The sequence below is a fragment of the Ambystoma mexicanum genome, chromosome 7q (genome assembly GCF_040938575.1).
Source record: "Ambystoma mexicanum isolate Mex_15411 chromosome 7q, UKY_AmexF1_1, whole genome shotgun sequence".
NCBI classification, from domain to species: domain Eukaryota; kingdom Metazoa; phylum Chordata; class Amphibia; order Caudata; family Ambystomatidae; genus Ambystoma; species Ambystoma mexicanum.
Window position 1 is genome coordinate 69446963 of NC_090941.1, and position 25658 is coordinate 69472620.

Consider the following 25658-nt stretch of genomic DNA (forward strand, 5'->3'; position numbering starts at 1 on the left):
GGTAGGAGTTTTGTGGTGGGCTTCGCGTTCTGTAACGCTCACCTGATTCCCACGGAGGCGCGGGTCTTGGCAGGAAGGTGTCTGTGACTCGAAAAGTGATGTGCAGGACTCGATTGGCTTCTGGGGGCGAACCTCTTCGCACTGTGTGTCGAACTCGAAGAGTGAGGTTTCTGCAGGTGAAAGAATATGGGGGTTAATGGCCTGGGTTGTTGAATGTCCCTCTCTCTCTCTCTCTCTCTCTTCCCAGCTTTTCTGTAGAGCCCCCCCCAGGTCAACGTGCTCACCTTAGATAGGTGAATGCTCGGCTCTCCACCTGCGTCTGGTGCAGGGTGCCGTTGCCAGTTCCTTCACTGGTGAAACATTGGCCTCTTGAATTCAGAGGATGGTTACCGTCGTTATCTGCACGAGCGGTGAGTTTCTGGACACCTTTTGTCTTTATAGTCTTTAAATGCGTGGTACGTTAATATTGAAGACTCTGTATAATGCTTTTTCCTTATGTATTGCAGGACTCTTGGGATGCAAGATGGAGTGAAGCGCCTGGAAATTCGTAAGTATGGTAAGCGCTCTAACAGTCTCTTTCCTTGCAGCTTAGTTCGTGTTAAAGAGATGCCGGAGTATTCGCAGGCGTTTTATTGCGACGAGCGTGATGGGCGTGAGTAAATACCTGCTTAATGTCTTTTTCTTTTGTCTTTCAGATGTTGGTTTGCAGTGCCGGAGTCAGCGGAATGCTAGTAAGTTTTAACTATGCTTTGTCTTCACAGGCGGCGATGCAGAATGAAGAAATCCGGAATTCACGGCGTGCCGGTAAGTATAACAATGCTTTTGTCTTTGCAGGCGAAGGTGCAGCGTGAAGACACGGCCGCTGCTGATGGATCCGGTGAGAAAGCACTGTGTGTAAAGTTTGTCTTGCTAACCTGTTGTTTCTTGTCTTTTGCAGGTGCTGATGTTGACTGGATACAGGAATGGTAAGTATAATTCTTGCAGGTTCAGGATCGAAAGAGGAAAGGCTGGAACAGACTCGGTGAGCGTTCTGCTGCAGATGCAGAATAACGCGAAGCACGTTTCATCTATCGGGTGTGGTTTAAATAGCCTTAGAGTGATGAGGCGTCTTCTTCCACGGCCCCGCCTAGGTAAGAAAAGAGTTCCAGTTTCCAGAAGAGTTCCAGTGCTGTACCAGGGAGTGAAGCTGCCCCACCCAGGTAAGAAAGTAGTTCCTGTTCACAGAGGGCTTCTAAGTGGCTGGTAAGTAAGCAGCATGGTCTGCTGCAGGTAAATCCACCCAAGCACTTTCACACCAATTATGAGCCCGGCGCTTCCAGTGCCGGGACCGATGGTTTTGATGAGCCTGGTGCCACCGGCGCCAGGACAGGGTCCAAAAGGTCCCAGTAGGGACCGGCTGGTGCCTAGGATTAGGGTTAGGGGCCTGCTTCCAAGGACGTTGGGCTGGTCCTGGCTCCTTGGAAACAGTGATTATGACAGCCTTTTTTTACCTAGTCCTGCTGGGCTGTAGGATCAAAGAGTTGCTGGATCTTTACCTGAATGTCCTCTAGTGTCTGTAGAGTAGTCATGCCAAGAATTCTTTGTTCGGAAATTATAGGAACTGGTTCTGGGTTCACTTCTGCCTCTCCCATCCCTATTCGGGATAAGGCGTCTGCTTTACCATTCTTACAACCTGGTCGATAGGTTATTATGAAATCAAACTCGGCAAAGAACAATGCCCATCGGAGTTAACGTGACGATTGGGCCTTTGCTGTCTTTAAATACTGTAAGTTCTGGTGATCGGTGATCACAGTAATGGTATTCCTGGCACCGAGAAGATAGTGCCGCCAAGCCTTGAAGGCGGATTTAATGGCTAATAACTCCTTGTCGGTAACCGCATAGTTTAACTCGGGTGCCGAGAACTTTCTGGACCAAAATGCTACTGGATGAAGCTGGCCAGTTTCAGGGTCCTTTTGAGACAGGACAGCTCCCATGGCTAGACTGGATGCATCGGTTTCCACTATGTGGGAAGTTCAGGGCGCGGGTGCTTTAATACAGGTGCAGATGTGAATTTCGCTTTCAGCTCTTGGAAGGCATTTTCAGCTTCTTCAGTCCACATAAAGCGTTTATTTTTTCGCAAGAGTGCTGTGATGGGATGTACAACATGTGAAAAATCCAGGATGAATCTGCGGTAGAAATTGGCAAAGCCGAGCATGCTTTGTACTCCTTTAACTGAACTTGGTGATGGCCACTTAAGGACTGCTTACACCTTTCGTGAGTCCATTCGGACTCCCTTTGGGGTCAGGATAAACTCAAGGAATTCAACTTCTGTGGCATGAAAAATGTCTTTTTCCAGTTTTGCATATAGTTTGTGCTGGTGCAATTTCTCAAGGACTGCTCGGACGTGCTTCACATGGTCAGATTCTGAAGAGGAGTATACTAGAATATCATCGATATATACGACAACACAAACGTCAATGAGTTCACGAAGGACATCGTTCATGAAGTATTGGAAGGCTGCTGGTGCATTGCACAACCCGAAAGGCATCCCCTGCTATTCAAATAACCCATACTTAGTGCGGAAAGCAGTCTTCCATTCGTCGCCTTCTTTTACACGTACCAGATGGTATGCCCCCCGGAGATCTAATTTAGTGTATATACTTGGTCTAGTAGTTCAGGGATCAGAGGCAATGGGTATCGGTTCTTAACACTTATCTGGTTCAATGCGCGGTAGTCTATGCACATTCTGAGGTCACCTTCCTTTTTGGGCACGAAGAAGAAAGCTGAAGATGCGGGGGACTTGGATGGGCGAATAAAGCCATTGGCAAGGTACTGGTCTAAGTATTGTCATAGGTGAAGGTTCTCAGGTTCCGTAAGGGCATAGATCCTGCTACAAGGGGGTTGTGCACCGTGTATGAGATCGATTTGACAATCGTACGATCTGTGAGGAGGTAAGGTGTTTGCCTGTTCTTTTTGGAAGACATCCTGGAATTCTTGGTATTCTGGAGGTAGTTGCATGACTGCTGTGGTTACTGTGGCCAGGCCTGCATTCTGACTTTTATTTGGGTAACAGGTTTGTGCACAATCCGGGAAGGTTATTCTCCTCTCTCGCCAATCAATACAAGGATTATGTGTTTCCAACCGAGGTATCCCCAGTATTATTTGGAACTGTGGGGGTTTGATTAGATCAAACTCAATAGTCTCTCGATGCCTATCCTGACCCAATAGTGTCATCTCTGCGGTGGAATGTGTTACAGGCCCAGAGGCAATTTCAGTTCCATCGACTGTGGTGATGACATCTGAGGTGGTTTTTTCGGCAGAGAGGTAGATTCATCCTGGAAGCCAATTCATAGTCCACATAGTTTCCTATGGCCCCGCTATCAATGTATGCCCTTACTGCGTGCATACGCAATGGCTTCCCTGGATCTACGAGGACCATTGGTATGATGAAATGCGAGGTCTGAGTATCCTTCTTCAATCTCGGCAAGCGGACCTCTACGCTTGTCGGGCGTGCTTGTTTCCCAAGTCTGACTCCATATGGCTTTTATCAGCAGCTCCTACCACCTTCTTGGGTGGTTTTACAGGGCAATCCAATAGAAAATGCCCAGAAGTTCCACAATATAGACACAATTGCATTTGCCGTCTCCTTTCTCTTTCCTTCTGGGTTAAGGATCCTTTAACCCCTCCAATTTGCATGGGTTCTGAAGCATCTGCTCCTTTGGGGTTAGCGTGGGTTTTGACCAACACCCAATTCTCAAACTTGGCTCGATCAGCCTTTCTGTTCTGAAGTCTGTGATCTAACTGGACCACTAAGTATGTATATTCAGCGCAGTCTTGAGGTGGGTTCACGACTTGAGCCAAGACATCCTTGAGTTCTCCTCGAAGCCCTCGATGAAATAACGTGATTCGTTTTACCTCAGGCCATCCAGTTTCCACTATCAACCTATTAAAGGTTGCGATGTAGGATAGAAGGTCCTGGTTACCCTGTCGTAGGGACAAATGTTCGTTATCCAGGGCCTGTCCTTGGGAGTGCCGGGCAAATAGTCTTTCCATGCTCGTTTGAAAGCCCTGAAAATCCCGAAGAATTGGGTCATCCTGAGTAACTAGTGGAATTGACCAATCAGCTGCACTGCCGCTGAGATATGACAATACAAAGGCTACCTTGGCTTGATTGTTTGGGAAGGCTCCAGGTCTGCATAAAAAGTGCAAGCGGCATTGGTTCATAAACACGGCAAACCTTTTGGGATCTCCGGCAAAGCGTTCGGGTGGAGCTAATGGAACATTTCCTGGTAGTTTATTTGCACAGGGTTACTCGATAACAGAGGAGCTGGACTTCCCCCTGAACCAGGTAGGGGTGCTTGTACAGCCTGGCTTTGCAATAGTTGCCTAGCAAGGTCATCAGTTTGCTCCTTTGACAAAATCGGAGCTCTCCTAAGAGCATTGGTTTCTTGATGGGCGGAATGCACGTCAGCCCTCAGTTCCCCTAGTAATTGGGCCAATTGGTCAGTCTCTGAGGTATCCATAACACCCGGGTGGGAATTTGTGGGTAGGCTTCGTGTTCTGTTATGCTCACCTGGCTCCCACAGAGGCGTCGATCGGAACTAGACAGCTGCGGTCTCCACCAATGTGACGCGTAGGGCAGAGATGACGGACTGGACTGGCCCACCTAGCTTCGTTTGTTTGGCCCGTAGGAATATTCTTCTGCAAATGGAGAAAGGGAATTAACCACCTGTGGAGTTCAGCATAAATCCCCCCACCCCCGCTGTTCTCCCCACAGATCGCCTTTATAGTCTCACCTGATGGTTTGAAAAAATGAGCTCTCCATCCTGCATTGAGCGCAGGGGCGCATTGATAACCAGTTGCTTCACTGGCTCGAAGGAATTGGTGAGTTCCAGAACAATATTGACTCCGAGATTCCCGGCAAGAGGCCGTAAGTATAAAGTTCGTAAGAGTTCAAATGCCTGACTTTCACTCTTGTCCGATTCCTTGCAGGTTGCAGCTTGACCCTAATGAAGAGTTCCTTGTGGCAACCGATAGTATTCTGGTAAGGATTTGTATTTTCTAACACAGTTCGATAAAATAATGTCAATATGTAACCTGTTGCTTTCTCCCTTATTCAGGCGCTGAGAGAAAGTATGAAGTTTTGGGGAATAATACCTCCGGCGGTAAAATCAGGTAAGTCTATTGGGGTGAGGAGGGTTCCCCTTGTTAGTCTCTTTGTTCCACCTTGCTGTCCTTTTGTTTCCCCTTAGGGGCCGGGGTTCGACGAAGATGCAGTGGAAGCTGCGCCGACCCGTGAAGAGGAATTGTACCCCCGGTGGTAAAATCAGGTAAGTCTATGGGGGGTAACTAATATTCCTCTGTGTATTCCCTTGGCTCACCTTACTGTTCTTGTCTTCTCCTTAGGTGCCGGAGTGCGGCGGGAACATGCAGGAGGATGCGGTGGAATGTGAAGATGCTGCGAAGGCCGGTGAGTTCAGCGCAGCGCTGCAGCAGGCGAGGCGACGCGCATAAAATAACTTCTTTCTTCCAGCTCGCAGGCGCGATGGATCGGGAATTCAGGTAAGGATTACAGGTATTGCTCTTGTTCTAACATTTTCTCCTTCTTTCTCCCTTTTTCTAGGAGCTCCAAACTCGAGGCGGGGGTGGCAGAAGGCTGGATGCAGACTTGCAGGCACGGTGAGCGTTACGCTGCTGGATGCAGAATAACGCGAAGCGTGTGCTGCTCTTCGGGCGTGGTTTAAATAGCCTCCAAAGTAGTCCCAGATAAGTATTCCTTCCCAGCCCCGCCCGAGTAAAAAATAGTCCCTAAGTAAAGTAGTCCCTTCCAAGCCTCCTTTGGCTTGGAGCTCTTGCAGCATGGTCTGCATCAGGTAAGTTTTAATCCATGAGCCTGGCGCCTATGGTGCCAGGACTGACTCTCCATATAAACCTTGCGCCATTGGCGCCAGGACTGGACCCAAATAGCCCCTAGCAGGGGTTGTTGGGCTTGCTTAAGATAACTTGATGCCTGCTTCCGGGGTTGCTGGACGTTTTCTGGGTCCCCGGGGGTAGGCATCATGACATGTTCTTTGAATTCGGGACACTCGAATATACGGAGGACTTCTTTGTCCAGGAGAGATTCATCCCTGTGAACATCAGCTTCTTCATGCATTATGCAGTGACCTATGAGCTAACCATATAGCCTGGATTTGAAAAAGGCAGCTCTGCCGAAACACGTGTCATCCACAAAGGCTCTAATATCACAAAAATAAAAGGAATTTATAACTCTGATCATAACTACTTGCCTATTCCATTATTTTTCGGCGCACTACGAAGGTATAGCTCAACACAACCAATACATATTGTCACATACGGAGTGGAGGGGCTCTAAGTCTCCGTAGTAGCTAAACCTGGTGCGACGCAAGATCTCTAACGTCACCTTAACTCTCAAGGACAAATCCTTCTAATTCAACGGGGCGCTTAGGTACCGCAACAGGTGTCATCACAAACAGTCCCTCACTAGCAATTGAATTTGGTATGTACAAGTAATGTACTACTGAAGGGATTGAAAATGAAGAGAGACATGGACAAGCGATATACATGAGATATTGTAAAATATCAGTTATCATCCATTTTAACTGTGATGTGACATTTAATATGTTCTAATGTTTTCCATAGTGACATTTTGTTATGTATGTATATATGTATGGATATATGTATATATATTTCTTTAAGTGCAAGAGCACATTTCAAGGTTTATACAATTTCAAAATGCTGTTTTTCAGTTTGGTCTAGTGGTCGGCAAATCTAATTTGACTGTTTCAAGGAAAATTAAGAAAAAGAGTACATGACAGAAAGGTTTTAAAAATAATAATTTTTTTATCTGTTATTTCATTGATATTACATTTTCATGTTGTAATTCATATATTCTGTATGTGTGCTATAAATTAAACATTTTTTTATCTTTGATTAGAGGTCTAAGAAAAAGAGGAGCATAACGACTCAAAAACGAAACAAACTAATGAGGTCAATTGGGAGCAACGACATTTTGAGGCTCAGCATGGTCCTCGCAAGATTCAGTGTTGTGATGCAGATGTCCAGTGGCCGGAATTTGAATTGATTGTCAGCAGTGACCCATGGAAAGTAACCCTGGATCATTGTTGCAGCAATATTAGGCCTCATTACGAGTCCAGCAGTAAACCTGCTGGAACTACCGGCGGGCTGCTGCCGGAGTTGTAAAATGTTACCGCTGCCTGACTTCCCAGTGCCATGGAAAGATTCCAAGTCCAGTGGGCTGGGAAGTGAAGCACTGGTAAAATGTAACTCCCCATTCCCATAGAGTGCCGTAGGACTCTATGAGAGTGGGGACACGGAAGCGCCAGCACCGTTGCTAACGGTGCCGCTGCTTCTGTGACTGGTGTGCCTACCATGGCTGCTCCACCCGGCAGGGTCAGACCTGTCGGGCACGGTGGCCCCCGGCAGGCAGATGCCTAGTTTGCCGGGCAAGAAACAAAGGTGCCAGTTAGAATGCCAGCAGCCTTGTATCCGTACTGGCAAATTTGTAATGAGGCCGAATGTCACCCAGAAGAAACAGACAACAAAGAAGATGTTTCAGAATTAGTTGAAGAACTGCTCACACAAACCACACCCTCTAAAAAAAAGCTATCTAATTAACACACAATGTTCCTCGACTAATGTGGATAAATCGGAAATATCACACACAGAAATAACCGAAGCATCTTCGCTACCTATTAATGATTGTGCTCGTGATGTGGACTTCACTGTTCTTAGTGTTGAGGACTTATCCACCACCATAGAATTACAAACCAGTATAATTCTGGACATTTGGCTATTAAAGGAACCAAAATACATTTTATTTGACTGCTGCCTGATCAAGAATATGAAAATTATTAAATTTGATCATAAATTGCATAGGAGGATTTGTGGGAAGCTAGTGGTGAAGTTTTCTTGTGTAGTTAAAGGCAACAACCTGAAGATCAAGGACAGCTGTGTACACCACCATAACTCATTTTCATGGTCTGCTTAACCTATAAATGGAAAAGTGCCTCCTGTAAATGTACTTAGTTCATCTGCTTTGTTGTTTAGCAGATCAACATACAGTACAATTTCAAGTTTTTCTAACTTTGTGGGACTCAAGTTCCTTTAAAAAACCCAGTACGATAAATATCATAAATATCAGAAGGATTTCTTGTTCCCTGTTATAAGCCAGGCATAGACACTCGAACAGATGTCAACGGACAATGCTCTCGCTGGCAAAAGGCTCTGGCTTGCTTGTGATGTACAGAGTGACAGTCCGGGTTTTTCTTTTAAATACTGCATTTACCACTTCGAAGACAATGAAACCAAAAAAATTGTGAACTTCGGTCAGCATACAAGTTTATGAATGAAGATCTTCTTTTGCCATGGATAAATATGGTTTCATTAAATCCATTCATCTTCTGCAATCCAGAGGAATGCAAATAGACCTGATAGCCACTGACAGGCACGTTTCAATAGCTAAGGCCATGTGAGAGCAGTTCCCGGGCATAACACATCAATATGATGTATGGAACACTGCAAAATCTATTTAAAAAAGAATTACAGCTGCTGGGAAAAAGCTACAGAACACATTTTAAATTGGTCACAGTCTATCAGCCACCATCTTTGGTGAAGCTCAAAAGCTTGTGATGGATCTGTAAATATTCTGCTTGAAAATGGTGTTCATTGATGCACCATTTTTCTAACATACACTCTTGGAAAGAAAACAAACATTTCCTCAAATGTGCACATGGACCATTGAGCAAGGAGCAGGAGCATTAGAAAAGGTGGTTGGTTCAAAGCTCTGCTCCTCACACAACACTTGAGAAGACTGTGTATGACAAAATGTTTTCAAGAGAATAATATGTGCCTAGAGTACAGACCTAAAAGGTTGTATTTTGGCATAGACGGTCTGGAGGCCAGAACAAGACTGACTATTTTTGCACACAATGAGAACATTGGAAGGGAACAAGCAAAAACTGCAGGGATTTTCGGGATGCCCCATTACAACAGGGAGTTTACCAAAAGAAGCAAACAGTGGGGGGCAAAGCCAATCTTCCAGGAGATGGATTTTGAATTTGTGAAAGATCTGACATTGAATGTGCTGGCCATTCAAACGCATGGAATTGATCGAGATTTATGTTTCCAGGTCCCAGGCTATGCCACGGAACATTGCAAAAGAAGTTTGCCCTCCCAAATTTTAACTTGTTGAAAGGTTGACTTCAAGATTCAAATGAGTGGGGCTCTCTTGGCAAAGTTTAACAAAGCCTGTTTCTGGCTTTTGCACAGTGTTTGGAAACTGTTTTCATTGTACAATAAATGGAATAGTATGTCACTTGAGATGTAATTGTTAAATAATGTATTTTTTTTTATTAATTACTGTTTGTGAAGTAATGTCACTAGATAGGCCTTACAATTTCAATTTTTCTTTGATTTGTGTGTTTATTACCATCAATATCATTGATTTGTATTAGAACAATAAATGTGAGTCTGATTTTTTCAAGTATGTGGCTCAAATCAAATCAAAGGTAGAAGTGACTGGTGAGCTTAAAACCAACAGTTACCAGGAGCTACTTTTGGCTCCCCCAGGCCAACTAATGTAACACAATAAACGAGCTCCTTGTTCTATAGTGGTAGCTCCTGGTGACTGTTTACTGCTGGATACCCAGGCTCTGCTTAAAATTCCTGCTCATCAAACACTAATTTCAAGCCGTGTTTGTAATGAACTCACAATAGTTGAAGAATCTAAGCAGAAAATTGGAGCAGCAGACATGCAGAAACTCAATGTCTCCAGAGCTCTGGTCCCCTCCAGGCTGAACTACTGCAACAGCCTCTTCCTCAATCTGCCTAAATCCTCCCATCTCCACCTTCAACTAATCCAGAATAGGACTGCAAGACTTATCATTGGCCTCAAGCCCAGGGACCTCATCTCTCAGGCTATTGAGGGCTGTGAGGATTAACTTCAAGACCCTACACATCATCCACAAGGGTTTCTGGGGCCAGGGACCCCACTACATCTGACTCTTTCCCTAAACATGTCCCTCTCAGAGACCTTCGGTCATCTAGCTGCAATTCTCTGCAGATCAGACGCTATTCCGAGCAGAGAGTGTGGGGTAGATCTCTTTCCTTGTCAGGAGCATCCCTCTGTAATGTCCTCCCTGCCCCTCTCACTCTTCTGCCTGATCTCCTTAAGATCAGGAAGATTCTCAAGACCCAATCTCTTTCTTCTTCACCCCCCCCCCGTGGTAATGTCCACCTCTGTCGCATTGACTGGCTGCCTGGTCCTATCTGATCTCCACAGGGCACCAGGCTCTCCTCGTCCCAGTATTCCCCAGCACCCTGTCTTCCCCCCCACCACAACCTGCACTTGCACTTGCCCTTCCAGTTCCCTTTCCCCTGACAAGTCTGGCAGGGTGTGCATCCCTACCAAGCCTGTTCCACCCCCATCCTTGCCCTTCGCATGTGGTCCTCACTCACTGTTTCCTGTGGCACGTGCCCACATGGCCTCCCCTTAGCACTTGCCTAGCCCCATTGGCCCTCTTCTTCCCCTCCTCCTCCCCCTACCCCGCCTGCACTTGTATACCTCCTCTTAACCTGCAACTCCCTCCCAACCTATCATTTTCACTTCTGCCCCGACCTACACCTCCCACCTTCTCTTTCCCTTCCCCCAGCACTTCTCGTTCCTGCTTTTGCATCATCCGAATGACACAAGGCCAAGTAGGACCTTTATTGTTTTTTTATTCCCTGCCCCTGGTTTTTTGTCTTGTGGCACCTTGAAAAACAATTTTTTATAGGCGCTTTACAAATAAACAATAAATGAATAAAATAAATGAAGTCTAACCTAGCTGGATAGTAGGAATCATGTTAAGTGGCTGCAGATAGCAATAGACCAAAGGTTTATGTGCCACAGTGTTAGCCAACACTGAAATAACGTGCGAAGGAATATGTCTTGGCAATGTGCACTATGAACATGCACCTGTGAACTTTGCACATTTACATCTTATTGTGGAGGCCCACATGTGGAGGACGACCAGGCGCGCATGCATCAATGCAGAAATCAATATGATTGCTGGAATAGATATGCAAAGAAGCCAGTAAGCCTTTCACAACTGCCCTCTTTAAAAGCATGCTGGACATTTTGTGATGTAAACTTTTTTCTTTTTATTGATGCTCAATGCACATGTTGCCCTGGCTGCAACAGTCCACGCAGCCTGGTGTGTAATCGCCCATTTCGTCCCCTCCTTTCTTAGTCCATCCGTGCCATCTCTATATATTAACCCACCACTTTTGTATTCAAATTCTGTTTATTTCAGAAAAGAAGTAGCCCACTTTGGCCCAAAAAACTGCCCCACACTATTATTATTATTTTTTCGGGCATTGCCGTATTGAAGTATAGGGAATTCCGAGCCTATCTGCACGTCACCCAGGGTCAGCTTTGAACGAATACATACATTTTGTGGGACCAGGCGCATTGATAACATTCAAATGGAAGTAAATATTTTCATATGTGGGATACTTGAAATATTTTGTTGTTTTTCACTGCACTGTTTGCCATTAATATAGTTCAATTTTGTGGCAGGTGTTCCCAAAACGAAACTCTATCTGACACGCTTTGAAAGCTGGATGAAGGGTTGCATTGTTATTTGTCCTTCAAGCCATTGCACTAACAATTTAAAGGCCAAAACGTGTTGAATATCCACAAAGAAGTGATAAGATTCACTATATTGAAGCTTATGTAGGAATGTTAGAAGCGGTCACATTGGGAGAATGGAAACACAAGACACAATGTAAGCAAAGTTTGAAATAATATTTTTGCAAGCGAAGATGGCAAGTGTGCTGTATGTTCCATCATTAACATTGTGACGGATGAATGTTCAATTTGACGCAAATAATAGACATCGTACATGGTAATTGATAGTTAACATAAATATGTATTGTGTATATTCAATTATAAATTGGGTACTGAAATATATTTTTGCATTCTTGATTTTACATAGTGATATTATACCGATGTTTGCCTGTCATGGGTGCAGTTTACTTGTGGACGGTTTCTTCAACTATATTTGGACAATAATCATCAACAAGGCATCTGTGATAACCATTATCTGGGATGATCGCCAGACACAAATCTGTCCTGTTGCAATAATGAAGAGCAACATGGTGAGCCCACAGGTTCTGAAAAGGTGTGCATGTGAAAGAGTTGCATTTGAAATTTAAAACCACTCATTTCTTCTCTGTAATGGAATGCCATGTGTCTCAATCAGAAATCGGTGATGGAAAATAACTTTCTGTGAAGAATGCATAGACTGGTATTAATTGATTGATGAACGAAATCAGCATTATAAGATCACCGTTCACAGTTAAACAAAAAATTAGAACCATGCGATGTTTGTTAGCCATAACCTCTATTTTAAAAAGTTACCCATGTTTTCATAGACTTAATTACATTTTTCAGCGTTATGTCAAAATTAAAAGTACTTGTCACGCTCCTTACTATTGTTGTTTTCTTCAAAATAAACTGTTTTTATCATTTTGCGTCTGTTTTGGATGTGTATATTTATGTTCCTGGTTCTTCATTAGATAAAGGTTTGACGTTCGTGATGACAGGGTACGTTTGGCTGTGCTGTAAATTAATGTCATTAAAATAGGTGAGGCTCATCGTGAGCATGTAGTGATGTCAGCGGTGGGGGGGTGTGATCTGAATTAGTGCTGCAAGGGCACTTGAACTTAGGGTGATGGATCAACGGATAAGATTAGCAAAAGATGGCGTACTCGACCAATCGTTTTCACATGTGTTAAAGTGAGGAAAAACTCGGGTAAGCTGCTTTGGACATTTTTTTAAGAACGATCGATGTATGCTTTAATATATATATCTGATCGATTGGGCCAATAAAATGTATGACCAAACAACCCCTATAATGAGTATCTTAAATTATTCAAGAAAGACTTGGGCATGTTGAGTACATTTGAACATAAGTTAAAATTGAAAGACGGTGCAGTACCTGTAAGAAGCAAGGTACAGAAAGTACCGATTACAGTCAGGTAAGATTTGGAACTACTATTACAGGAAATGGCTAAAGATGAGCAAATTGAACCCATAGAGAGTGTCGAATGTATTTCATCAGTAGTTTTGACAAGAAAATCAGATGGAAGGGTAAGAATGTGTGTTGATTTGAGGAACGTGAATGAGTTTGTGTTGGGTAATTGTCACCCTTTGCCTAATTTGCATTGTTAGGTGAGGCCAAAATATGGAGCACTTTGGATATGATGAGTGCATATCATCAGGTGAAATTACATACAAATTCAAAACCATTGATGGCTTTCATAACAACTTATTGTTTGTATCAGTTTAAAAAGACGAAATTTGAGTTGGCAAGTACCTCTTCTGTGTTTCAGAGAATAATGCATAATTTATTCAAAGGGAACAGTGGCATTTCAAGATGATATTTTGATTTACGGTAAGAATGAGGAGGAACACAACATAATTCTGAATGTTGGCAATACTGGAAAAAAGTGGAATTACTCTAAAAGCAGAGAAATCTAGGTTTGGAGTAAAGAAGGTTGAGTATTTAGGATATAGGGCCTCATTACGAGTTGGGGGGTATCCCAGCGGTAAATCTGCCGGAATACCACCCAAATGAATTACCGTTACTGCCACTTGGTCCAGATGAATTTCTGCCAGATTACAAGTGATGGTGGTGTTGTAATTCCCCATTTACTTTGAGTCCATTGGACTCAAAGAGGCTTTTTTGGCAGAATTACTGAAGCTGAATTTGCCCACAGTAATTTCGCTGATTCTGCTGATTTTTCGGCGGTGAGTTGGAGGATTTACTTCCAGGATTTTTCTGGAGCAAATCCTCCACTGTGTATTATATCAAGGGTGCCTGGTATGATCTCGGTCCCCAAGGTAATGAGCAAGTATAAACAAAATAATGGACCAAGATCATAGGGTGGTGGACAAAAAACAGACAACCTCCTGACCGGGAATAATCAGGAAAAATACATACATTTATTTTCACACAGTGTTCATACTCAACAGTAATGTTACAAATAATACATGTAATATAAAAGCTAAACATCTTATACATCTTTAATGACTCCAACGCCATTTGATTTTTTCAAATCTTCTACTCCAGGCCCAAACCCGTAATTTGGCATAATGGTAAAATTGGCGGTAACAGAGTTACCACCAACTGTACCACTTACCGCCAAACTCGTAATGAGACCCTTAGCATTTCAGGAGAAGGTATCAAACCCAAACAAAATCACATAGATGCAATACAAGGTGCACCAGATCCTGTGAAGGTATTTTCTTGGTTTGACAGAATTTTATTCAAGATTTGTAGAGATAGTTGCTCACAGGAAACAAACGTGAAAGAGGTTACTCAGGAAGGGCGCTGTATTTGAATGGACAGAGGTAGAAGACACATTCTTACCGAAAAGGAGGAGAAAATAAAAGTGGCATTACCACTTAAATGTTTTGAGACTGGGAAATGATGTGTGTTAGGAGTGGATGCAAGCAGTTATAGATTGGGAGGAACTTTATCGCAGAAGAATAATGGACAATTACGGGTAGTGGTGCATGCATCAAGAACCTTAACAGAAAGTGAACAGCAATAGAAAAAGAGGCTCTTGCCTGTGCATGGGCAGTGAAACATTTCAGAATGTTTTTGGGGGGAATGGAATTTATGATAAAAATGGACCACTAGCCGTTAATACAGGTAATTAGCACCAGGTGGAGGCATGAATTTAACAGCAAGATTGCAGAGGTTATTATCGAAACTATAAGGGTACAAATTCAGGATATAATACATACCAGGTTGATCTAATGTACAAGCTGATTGTCTGTCAAGGCTACCAATGGATGAAACTAATGATTCAAATGAATCTGAAGTGAGGTTGCTTGGATAGAAAGCGAGGAGCAAATAGGCACAGAAATCAGGTGGCCAGGAGGAAAAGTGCTCTTGAGAGATAAATGGTGTAAAGAAGGTAGGAAGGGTGAGATATTAACTCAAGTTGAGGAGTATTGTGTCAAGGGCTGGCCACCTCAGAGGGGGTTGGGATGAGAATTGAGTTCAATGTGGAAAATTGCAGATTATATTTGTGTACAAGGAGAATGTGTTGTTTTCTCCAAGATCTTTGAGGTCAATATGAATCAAAGTTCTGCATGAAGGCCATTTGGGTATCTCAGCTACAAAGAGAAAACTTAGAGCAGAATTTAGGTGGCGAATATGGATTTGGAGATAGAAAGTGTGGTAAAGCTATGTGCGCCATGTCAAAATAGTGACCAAGTACTTAGTACAAGGACGAGTCCTATGACTCCCATTGCCATAGACATTGCATGGCCATCTCAGGTGTTACCGGGAGATTGCAAATGTTTGGGGAGTGTGATGGATTACTATTCTAAGTGGCTGATTGTTCAACCCATGAGAGAAGTGAATACCATGAATGTGATGATGTTTTTGGAAAAAGTATTTGCTCATGAGGGAGCACCGGAGAAAATTGTGTCAGACAATGGTGTGCAATTTAAATCAGGAGAGATGGTGGAGTTCTTAAGTGAACATAATGTGATATATGTATCTACATCCTTAGATCATCCACAGTCCAATGGCATGATTGAAAGATTTAATAGAAGATTGAAGGAATTGGTTCAAATGTGTGTACAGAATAACTGGAATTTCAGGAGGGAGTTTGTTAGGTTTGTTGTTTCTTATTAAAACACTCCCCACAGTAAATGCCTTGTGATGTATGCCACACTGCCAGAGCTCTTAACAAAGCTTAAGATATAAGGAGATTCCTCCTCCCATGACTACTATTGGGCTGAAATCTGTTGGGGACAGAGTATCCTGAGGGTGGCAGCACCAATGTGCATATTTATTCAGCGATGAAACCTATGTTGCTTGTATTCATGCCAAGAGGAAACTCTCTGGTGGCAAAATGCCGGAAGTAGAACATTTACTTCTGCTTACCACTGCAATATAGTTATCATTGATCCTGGTGCATTGATTGCCACCTCCTAGTGTATGCCAAAGGTATTATCAGCCTTATTTCTACCATATGGCCCTTCTTCCTTAACATCTACCATTGGTGGCACTGTCAAAACTGATAGAATTCCTCACCAGGAGCTCTGGATATTATCTGGTTTGAATGTTGAGACCCCGACACTCACATGGAGCACTTAATCAAATGTAATCAACATTGTTTTCTAGGATTGGATAGCAAGAGAGGTCCTACAATTGAGCTGTGTCAACAAACCATCATCTGTTCGCTCTTGGAGACTACTGGAGACTACTGCTATTAAAGCTCTTGTGCGACCTCTTTAAGCTAGTGACTTGCAAAATTTGTATGTGTTCCTCTCAGCCTGTTGAATACAATGTGCCCCAAATGTCCACGTCAGATGGGGAAAAAAGTGCACAATGTGTAACATTATTTGGTGGCTGTGACTGGCAACTTTGGCTCTGCAAGGAAACAAATAAATGGAGAAACCCAATGCGAAAAATGTGATCCTTTGACTATAGCATAACGCTTCTAGCACAGATCATTTCTATTTCTATTTCTTTGAGGTTGAGCTACTAACTCCAAAAGAGGTTTCACAATGCTCTAACTGTAAGTAAAGAAATGCAGGCACAGCAAGGAGATGAAGAGAAAGCTCTACATTTTGAATAAAAGAGTTTTCAGCTTTTTGCAAAATAATAGATGATTGTCTATCTTGCAAGGTTCTAGCAGGAGATTATTCCAGAGCTTAGCAGTCAGTAACATGCAGGATCGTCCAAGTGCTCTTGATATTTTGGCACAAGGAATGAGCATAAGGGTAGAGGTAGATGCCTGTGACAGTCGGGTTGACATCTGCCATTCTTATCTATGCTTGATATAGTAGGGGGCAATTCCATATAAAGACTTATGTGCTAATGTCAAAAGAGTTTGGAGGAGATTCTACTCTTAATAGGCAACCAATGCAGCTTACTGAGGATGGGGGTAATCTGAGCATATCTCGGAGTGCTAGTAACTATTCTGCCTAAAGAGTTCTTCAAGATTTGAAGTTGATCAAACACTAATAGAGAGGACCCTACATATAATGAGTTGCAGTAGTCCAGTCAAGAACCCACAAGAGCAGAATAAGTCTTTAGCTACCATAATATAACAACTCCAGCAAAGTATATGCAACTACAAACAGAAACAATACATTAACTGCCAAAGCGGACTCCTGCAAGAGTAAGATTTTAAATATCTGCTTGATAATGGTGGAACAGAGCAGTAACTTGACAAATCTGAGTCGACAAGACGACCTCTTGAAACTAAAAAGGCTAAATTGAACTAGGAGCTGGGATCTACCAAGGTCAAGACCAATGACCTTGAAAATAGGTCATACAACAATAATAAAGGAAGCCTTGGTTTCTCTGGGTCAACACAGACTTGCCATTGGAAGCGTTTTATGAAATGTTGCTTCCAGATCTACTGGAAAAGACAGTTTTTTCAAAACACTTCCAACTGCAACGAGTATATACATCATCAGGGCCACAACCCATCATCACCCGAGGTTTGATTACATGGGCAAAAACCTTTGTTTGTGCTGCCCATGAGACGGGTGAACACAGTACCAATCCTCTAACTTACTGATATTTCCAGACTAGCGTCCTGCAGTAAAGTTTTCAAGGACAGACGTCAATGATGTGCACAACCCTCTTCTAGAAACCAATGTTCAGTTCTCTATGTTGTTCCCCACCAAAATGAAGATCTCACTTAATGGCAAGTCTATTTTATTTGACCAGTCTTGAAGAGGCAATGGAGTCCATCAGCTCTATTATCAAATGTTCAAACCCTCATCACTTAAACTCATCCATCCAGAAAGTCAATTGCTGGGGTTTGTTGCAGCACTGTGGTTTCTTAAATAGTTTAATGCAATGGTAATGGTTTGTGTTACAATTTTCTTATATTCAAATACTCATGTTGCTTCTCATGTTAAGATGTGCATCTGCGGAACTTGGAAAGGTCTGATTATTCTTTTCTTTTGTATTTTTTATTTTTTTGGTCTGTTAGTGGTACACAATGCAACATGGGCATGTATGGCAACCACGTCTCTCCATCAATGATTAACTCATTAATCGTCTGTCCTGTGCTGTTCACATGGGAGCCCTCCTACATTTAACTCCAGTGCAGGAGTCACTACAGTTGGCTCAGGCCAGTCTAATACTCCTGGGTCTTAAGGGCTATTCACTGGAAGTTGGTGCATCGCCAAAGAGGGTAGTAGTGAGGAAGAGGGAATTGAGGATTTTCAAGGTTCAGTTCAAAATGGCAGAATTCGGCAGTGTGATTAAAATCCCAGTAGGTATAATTGGGAACTGGCTGCAGAGTTTGGAATATTTTGTTGATGGAGTTTGTTCTCCTTTTGTGCTTTCGATTGAACTATGACTGGTGTCACGTTGAACTGTATTTCTGGGAATTTGCCAGGGTGCGACAACCCTATAAAAGCAGGTAACCCATTTGTCACAAGCAAAATCCACCAGGTTCACTAACAATTGTGAGAATAATAGCTGGTTTTCTGGTTACTCTGCTTACTTTGGAGGAGTACTTGTATTGATAACGCTTGGTGTCCAATTAAGGTGTATTAAAGATATTTCGGACACAGAGGATGTACCTTTTTTCCTTGGTCCATGACACCTTGTCGAGGTTAGATCTTTGGTTGGGATCACCTGTGATTGTTGGAGCTGCAACGGATTGTACAATACAATCAACAAACCCTTTCGGATCACTCCCCACTGGTTCTAGTTCTGAATCTGTTTAACCTTGTTCCCTGATTAGTAAGTAACGTTTTAAGCATAGGTAGCTCACTGGCCTGGCATTCAAGAAATGGTGGGCTTTAATTAAGCCCCCCAGCTCTTGCCTTGGCGGGTATGGTACTGTCATTTTGAGGTTTGCAAAAACCTGGGGCAATGGGGCAATTGGACCTATACTAAACATATTTAAGCAAGGGAGTATGTATGGCTATAGGCTTTTGGGATATCGCCCAGTACTGAAGATGGACATTATTCAAAAGACCTTTTTTTTTTAAAAAAAGGTTTTACATTTACGCAAGGGAACTCTGTACCCCTGCATTTGGAATGAAATGTAAGAAGTATTGAGTAGCAAGCAAAATTAAAACCTTTGGTATGCTGGGTATGAATTTGGGGACGTGTGACCCTCCTTGTGAAAGGCATTGATTGACACCCTAACCCAGGATGGTGGGCAGTGACTTCCCTGGTTAAGCATGTACAAATCTAGTAAGGATATTAGGGCTAATGATCTCTGGGTCAAGTCTGAGCATATTGCCAATAAAACCATGCCCTTAGTGAGAATTACTAATTTTTCATAAGAATTGTAGCGTACAGTCAAGGTATGGCAGCGTGGCGTAAAGCTTGTATATATTGGGTTCACAAAGTAGAGCTGGGACACGAGGAGTATCTTGTTTATATTAACTTACTATATGTGTGCTCTCCTTGTATACAATGTAGACTTGGGGCCTGATTCATGCACAGTGCCAGGTGACTTTTCAAGTGGATGGTGATTATTTGATGAATTTATTATTTTGTATCTGCTATTCATTTTTTAAATTTATATATTGTTTTTATTGTCCCTGTTTATCTATCTGTTCTGTGTTTTGTGAAGTGTCACAGATCCAACGGGATGTTATTGTTTGATGATTGAATGGCTTGTGTGAGAAACCTAAGGGTATTCTCATGGATAGTCCCTGGGGATCATTTGTTCAGGTGGCCAGGGAAGGGCCATTACGCTTGGATCCCAACCCTGCGGGCGGATAAGCGAGGGAGGATCTCGTGGACAAGGGGTCCTTGGGGACTGCGGAAGGCATGCCCTTGGGTGCGACACAGTATTACTTTTCTTTTGACACACTGTCTGTATGGGATATTGTCACCAAAGTCCCATTCTACCCCAATCTTTTCCTATACTGAAAAGAAGGCAAAAACTTCAAGGAAAACAGAGACCACCCCACAATTCCAACATGAGTATTACCCCTTTCTCCTCTGAACCCAGTGTCAACAATCCTACATTCAAACCCCTTTTCCTGACAAAAATCTCCATCTTTATCCTTTTTTGTAAAACACTACAACTCCCACAATTCCTCCCCAGTGCATTTTTCAGAAACCACTGGCACAAGAAAGAAGAAACCAAGAGCTAGAAAGATTACCCATAGGAATGAATGCATTAAAGATTCCTATGGGCGGTGGCCTTTTTGTCCCATTAACAAGGTCAGGCAGAGTCCTGCAGGGCTGGACAACTGTTCCCACCTGACTCCAATGAACACTCCCTGCCAGTATAAAAGGTGGAGCACTGAGACACACTTTGAGTGAGCTTGGGATGATGAAGGAAGCATAGAAGCCAAGAGGAAGGCGCCAGAGAATGAGCAACCCTGGAAAGCTCAGAGTGGGAACGAGAACTATTGTGCAAAAGTATGCTTTCTTCTGAAAACCACAAAGGTTACGTTTGCCAGCCAATCTGCAAGAGAAAGGAATAATTATTGTGCTACAAGGTTATCAATAAACCCTCCTGGTTGAACACCAGATTTGGGAAGACGTTGTAACTGTATCATTGACCCTCTTGACTCAGACATTAAACCTGCTCAAAGATTGAAAGACTCCAAACTCCAACCGGTGAATTGATGAAATTGGAAAAAGACCACCATTGAGGTTTGGGAGCTCTTGCAACATTGTAGTTGAGAACGAAGGTTGCTGCACAGGCAGATAAGACGCAAAAGCAAGAGAAACCAATTTTGAGCTCGCTGAAGTGAATGCTTAGTATCAGAGTGGTCCGGCAGAAGTGAGTGCCTTATCGAAAGACTCTAAGAAAAGCGTGCAGGGCTGTAAGGCAGAGGGAAGCAGGAGAAGTGCAAAGGACATTGTACAAATCGAAGGGATTGTTAAAAAAAACACAGAACTTGGCCAGTGTGAGCCTGACCGAGGTAGATTGGGAATGTAAAGGAACTGTGTGGTAAAGACTCCAAGTACCAGAAGGCATTGCGAATGTCAGGAACTGAATAAAGCTAGGGGAAGGAAACTGGACTTGGGGAAGGGAAACCCGAGAGGTCACAACCCTGCCAAGCCGGCTCTGGAGGTCCAAGCCAGCTTGCCAAGATGTGCTCGTAGACCAAAGTGTACTCACGAACCAAGTGTTCCACCTAACCCACGTGCTATACAACGTGGGCAAGAGCCTTCACAGGCCATTCTGATCACATTATTGTTTGACCCTAATTTTCTGTTTACACCACTTTTTCCCTTTCCACATGTATTATTTAGAAATAAGGATTGGCAATAGGTTTATTAGTATAGGCCCTTTTTATTTTGACAAGACACCACTAGGACTGTATTATGTTTACGTTGATGGTTGTAGCTTGCTCCCATCCTTAGTTTTAGGTTTAGATAGGCGTTCATCCAGCACATTGAAGTTCAATAAACACCCTTGAATTGTGTATCACTGTGTCTATTGTAAGGGAGGCAGGGTCTCCCAGGCCCCCCTTCATACCTACTGAATGCACACGATATACTCCTTCCACGGTTGACAACACACCTCTGGCCAAGGTGTGTGGTACCCATTGAATGACACATAACTGTGCATGGCATACAAGCCACGAGACTCCATTTTGTTTAGTTACTGACTCCATTTTCTACTAGGCCACATGTAAACGCTGAAAGCCAGCCTGCATCTCTCCCATTCATTGTCCGTGCACAGTCAGCAGTCCAACCCCCCACCTCCTCCCCTCTTTCGTCTCCGTGGCCGTCCTGTTCTCACGCGAGCTTGGGCATGAGAAGTAGCAAACTAAACACTGTATCTCTCATCCTTCTCTTACATCACTGCCCTGTGTGTGACCAGGCCGGAGCCTGGTCCTGGAACAAACCATTTGTCTCCACAAATCTGCTTCTGCACCAACAGACCCCTTTTAAAGAAATATAGACCACAAGCCCCCTAACCCCACAGCATTTTGATGTAACAATTGCATGCCCCTCGCTCGTGTGCCACTCCAGCTCACCTCCCTAGCACTAATCCCATGTGGCCATATATTCTCCTTGTACTAACAAACGGTAACCCCCCCCCCCCGCAAATAGAACCAAGGGGATATTTGACGAATGTGTTATTGAAATACTGTGTTAGATAAGGCACTTGAACCCATGCACCCCTACTTTTTATTGCCCAGGTCAAAAGTTTACTGATATGTAGAACATGCCAAGATTTATAAATAATGTTCAAGATATGTGCGGCCAAAAGAGCAAATCTTAGATAGTCTAAATCACTGCAACATGGACATCGCCTGACCCCGCACCCCTCCCAGATGAGCCCAGCTGACCTGCGTGTTCCACGGAGTTACAACTTGGAACCAACCAATCAAGGAACACCATCCATATGTGCTACATATTGCCCAGTCCCCTTTGTCCAATAAATACTATGGAATGTATCCCCTATAGCACACGTTGTAGTTGAAATGTTTTTGTAATATAACATGTATTTTCTGTTTTTTGGGCAGAGCGCTCTCAGAGTAAGCAGAGTCCTCTGCGTGCCCCATTTTACTTTACATAAAGACTTGTCTTTTACCTCACCTGCACTTGGTCCTTGTCTCATTCCCCACTGGGGTGTGTCCATTAGTGTCTCTTATTTGGTTATTTTACTGTAATTGTGGGGAATGACAGCTTTCATTTGGTGACCCCAACGTTATAGCGTTCTTTTGTCCATTTTGGCACGAGACATCCCCCGGCCACAGTGGCGAGATCCAGGATGCACCCCCATCAGGGCTACCCACCTACGGGAACTGGTACCCTTAGACGTGCGCACATTAGGCCAGAAGGTTCCATGGGTCCCGGCTTTGCAAATACCCATCTGTACTGCTCGCCGGAGTCGGGTGTGGCTGTTGAGTGTGGGGCGGCAACTTGACAGACCGGTTCCGGAGGCTCTCGGATCAAGACGGACACGTGAGTATCAAGTGCGGGAGAGGGGAAGTCGGGAAAGGAGTGAGGGGCAAAGTTCTGGGTGAAAGAGGGATATGGGAGGATAGGGGTCCCTAGGCAGGCAGGTTCTATGTTTTAATTTTTATGTATATCGTTTTGTTCAATGTTGAATGACTGTTTGATACCATGCCTTCCTTACACTTGTCACAAATTTGGTTTGTTTGCTTTGCAAGACGTTTAGTTGAATACAAGCATAACAAGTTGTTCAGTTCTTTCTCACCTCCAGTTTCTCCGTCAAATGGGTTTACACAATACTCAATTGTCTGTCCTATTAGTTCTATGTGAATATGCCATTTTCTTTTTAGTTTTGATATTAGTTATCACTAAAGCACCACCTATAAGCTGAAACTATTGCATTAGAGTACAGCTAGGGAGAAATGGCATACAAGGAGTGACACAAAGCATGTACGTGTTGTTTGGTTATTTACCCACCATTGACTGGCTATGGCCTTGCTAATTCCTATGTTCATTCCCACCCACAGCACATCCTCCTAAAATCTCTCCAAGCTGCTTTCTCAAGCCGTACCATCAAATTGTGTGTTCATAGTGCCAGCCAGTGTTTTTTCAAAGCAGTCTTCTTAGACTAAATGATTTAATTGGAGCTGTAAACATGCTACAGCTGTAATAAAAATGTCTTAACCAGATCTGCCTTTAGCCACTCCATTTATAAGTACTATGCATATCCTGCCCCAAAGTCCTGTTAAAAAGAAGCATTAGTAAAGCCAACAGTTTTGGCTTGTGAATAAGTATTTGGCACTCTCGCCATTTTGTAGCTGCTGCCATTGATGGCCAGTTAATACCACTATGTAAAACAACAATTTTCAAGGCAGTATGAAAACAAAACGTAAGCCCTTTGAAGCAACATTCAGCAAATTATTCACCAGCTTAAGCAGTTCTTCTGGCTCCTATAAAATAGCCTGCGTTGTAACAGAGCCTTTAGCAAGATGCTATGAGTAAGCATGCCCAAGCAGCTGACTTACAATAGAGCTACTCTCATTTATGTGTCTTCATTTGGTCTATCAGGCAGCAAACAAAACTATCTCCAGCCAGACCTAAAAATTGTATACATATCTGGAACAGGCCTCTTCTCCTTCCACTACTCCTTTGCCTTCGAAACTCTCCTTCATAAATAAATATTACCAAACTGGCGGGGGGATGGCTTAGGCCTCCCAGCCAATGAGGAGGCTAAGAACGGGAGCTTTATCACACAGTATAGCCCCCGCTCCAAGGCTCCTCAGAGCTGGAGGCCACCATTTTCCCCTGTCAGATCACTGGTAAGTGCGCGCTCCCCCCATGTCCACTTTACCTAACCCTTCCCCACCCCCTTTTCCACATCTCATTTCCTCCCACCCCCACCCCACTTACCTGCACTGCTCTGTCCTTCTTCGGTGCAGGGAACACTAGTCCCTTCTCCAGTCCCTTCTCCCCATTCAGTGGCGGCCATCTTGTTAGTTTACTTTATTTTTTCCCTTTTGAATGGCCGCCATGGAACGGGAGAAGGGAATACCAGTAGTCCCTTCTCCCTGTTCCATGGAGGCCATCTTTTTTTCCCACGTTTGAATGGCCATCATGGAAAGGGAGAAAGGACTACATAGTCCCTTATGTGGACCCATGGCGTACATTTAAAAAAATGGAGGTTGAAAAATCACGGCGTCCTTTCTCAACTTAAAAAAACAATAACTACAAGTATCTGGTACATCGTGCCAGATACTAATAGCAATATTACCCTTGCAGGGGGGCATTACCACGCCTGGTAATGCCCCCCTGCTCGAGTAATACTGCGTAATTATAATATACACAAAACACAAACAAGTTGGCTTCTTGGGGTTAACTGTGGGTACAAGACACGATTACTGTGACTGATTAGTTTGGAGAACAGCCACATCTTTAAGTGTTCTCTGAAACATATGACAATAGCAACATTATACCAGTGCTTCATGCTGGTCTCTAAGCACTGTAATCGTAGGTGCCATTACACTTTTGCCTGAACTAAATGTATCGACTTCGTGAGGACAAAGGGCTGAGTCAGCCCTGCCCGGATTCGAAACTGTGTATTTCAGTGACTACTGCTTGACCTAGTAGTCTATTAAACAATGTACCCCAGGCCATACAAGTCCTCCAGTTACCTCACCCTGCGCTTGGTAAAACACAAGTCTAAATATAAAAATGCCAACACGCTGATTTACATTTAAAATGAGAATGCAAACGAGCACCAGGGTGTCAGTTTTATTTGTGATGATTTCATATCTGATTAGTAACAATGACACATTCTTCTGGTGTGCTGTGCAGTTTGTGAAACAAACCCACAGATTTAAGGATTTGTAACGGAGACGTTTGGACCCGAGCCAACATTAAGCAAACAGCTCAGGCTCCCGGGCTTCTGGTGCCTATTCGTGTTCTTTTCATGATGCCTTCTGTTCGTTGACATGTCTTTGTGTAAAGGACTTCAGGATCGAATGTACTTTAAGTTCTGCCTTCGTAAATAAATATCCGTTTGGGTTCCAGTTACAACACAATATGCATACTTCTTAAAATAATACGTTTGCACTTGGCTACATGAAAACAAGCTTTTCGTTTTTTTTCATTTTTAGGAAAACATGAGGAGAGCCGTTTCGGTGCCTCTGGCTGCTCCGAAGCAAGACTGGTGGTCGTGAAGACAGCCAACAAATTCAG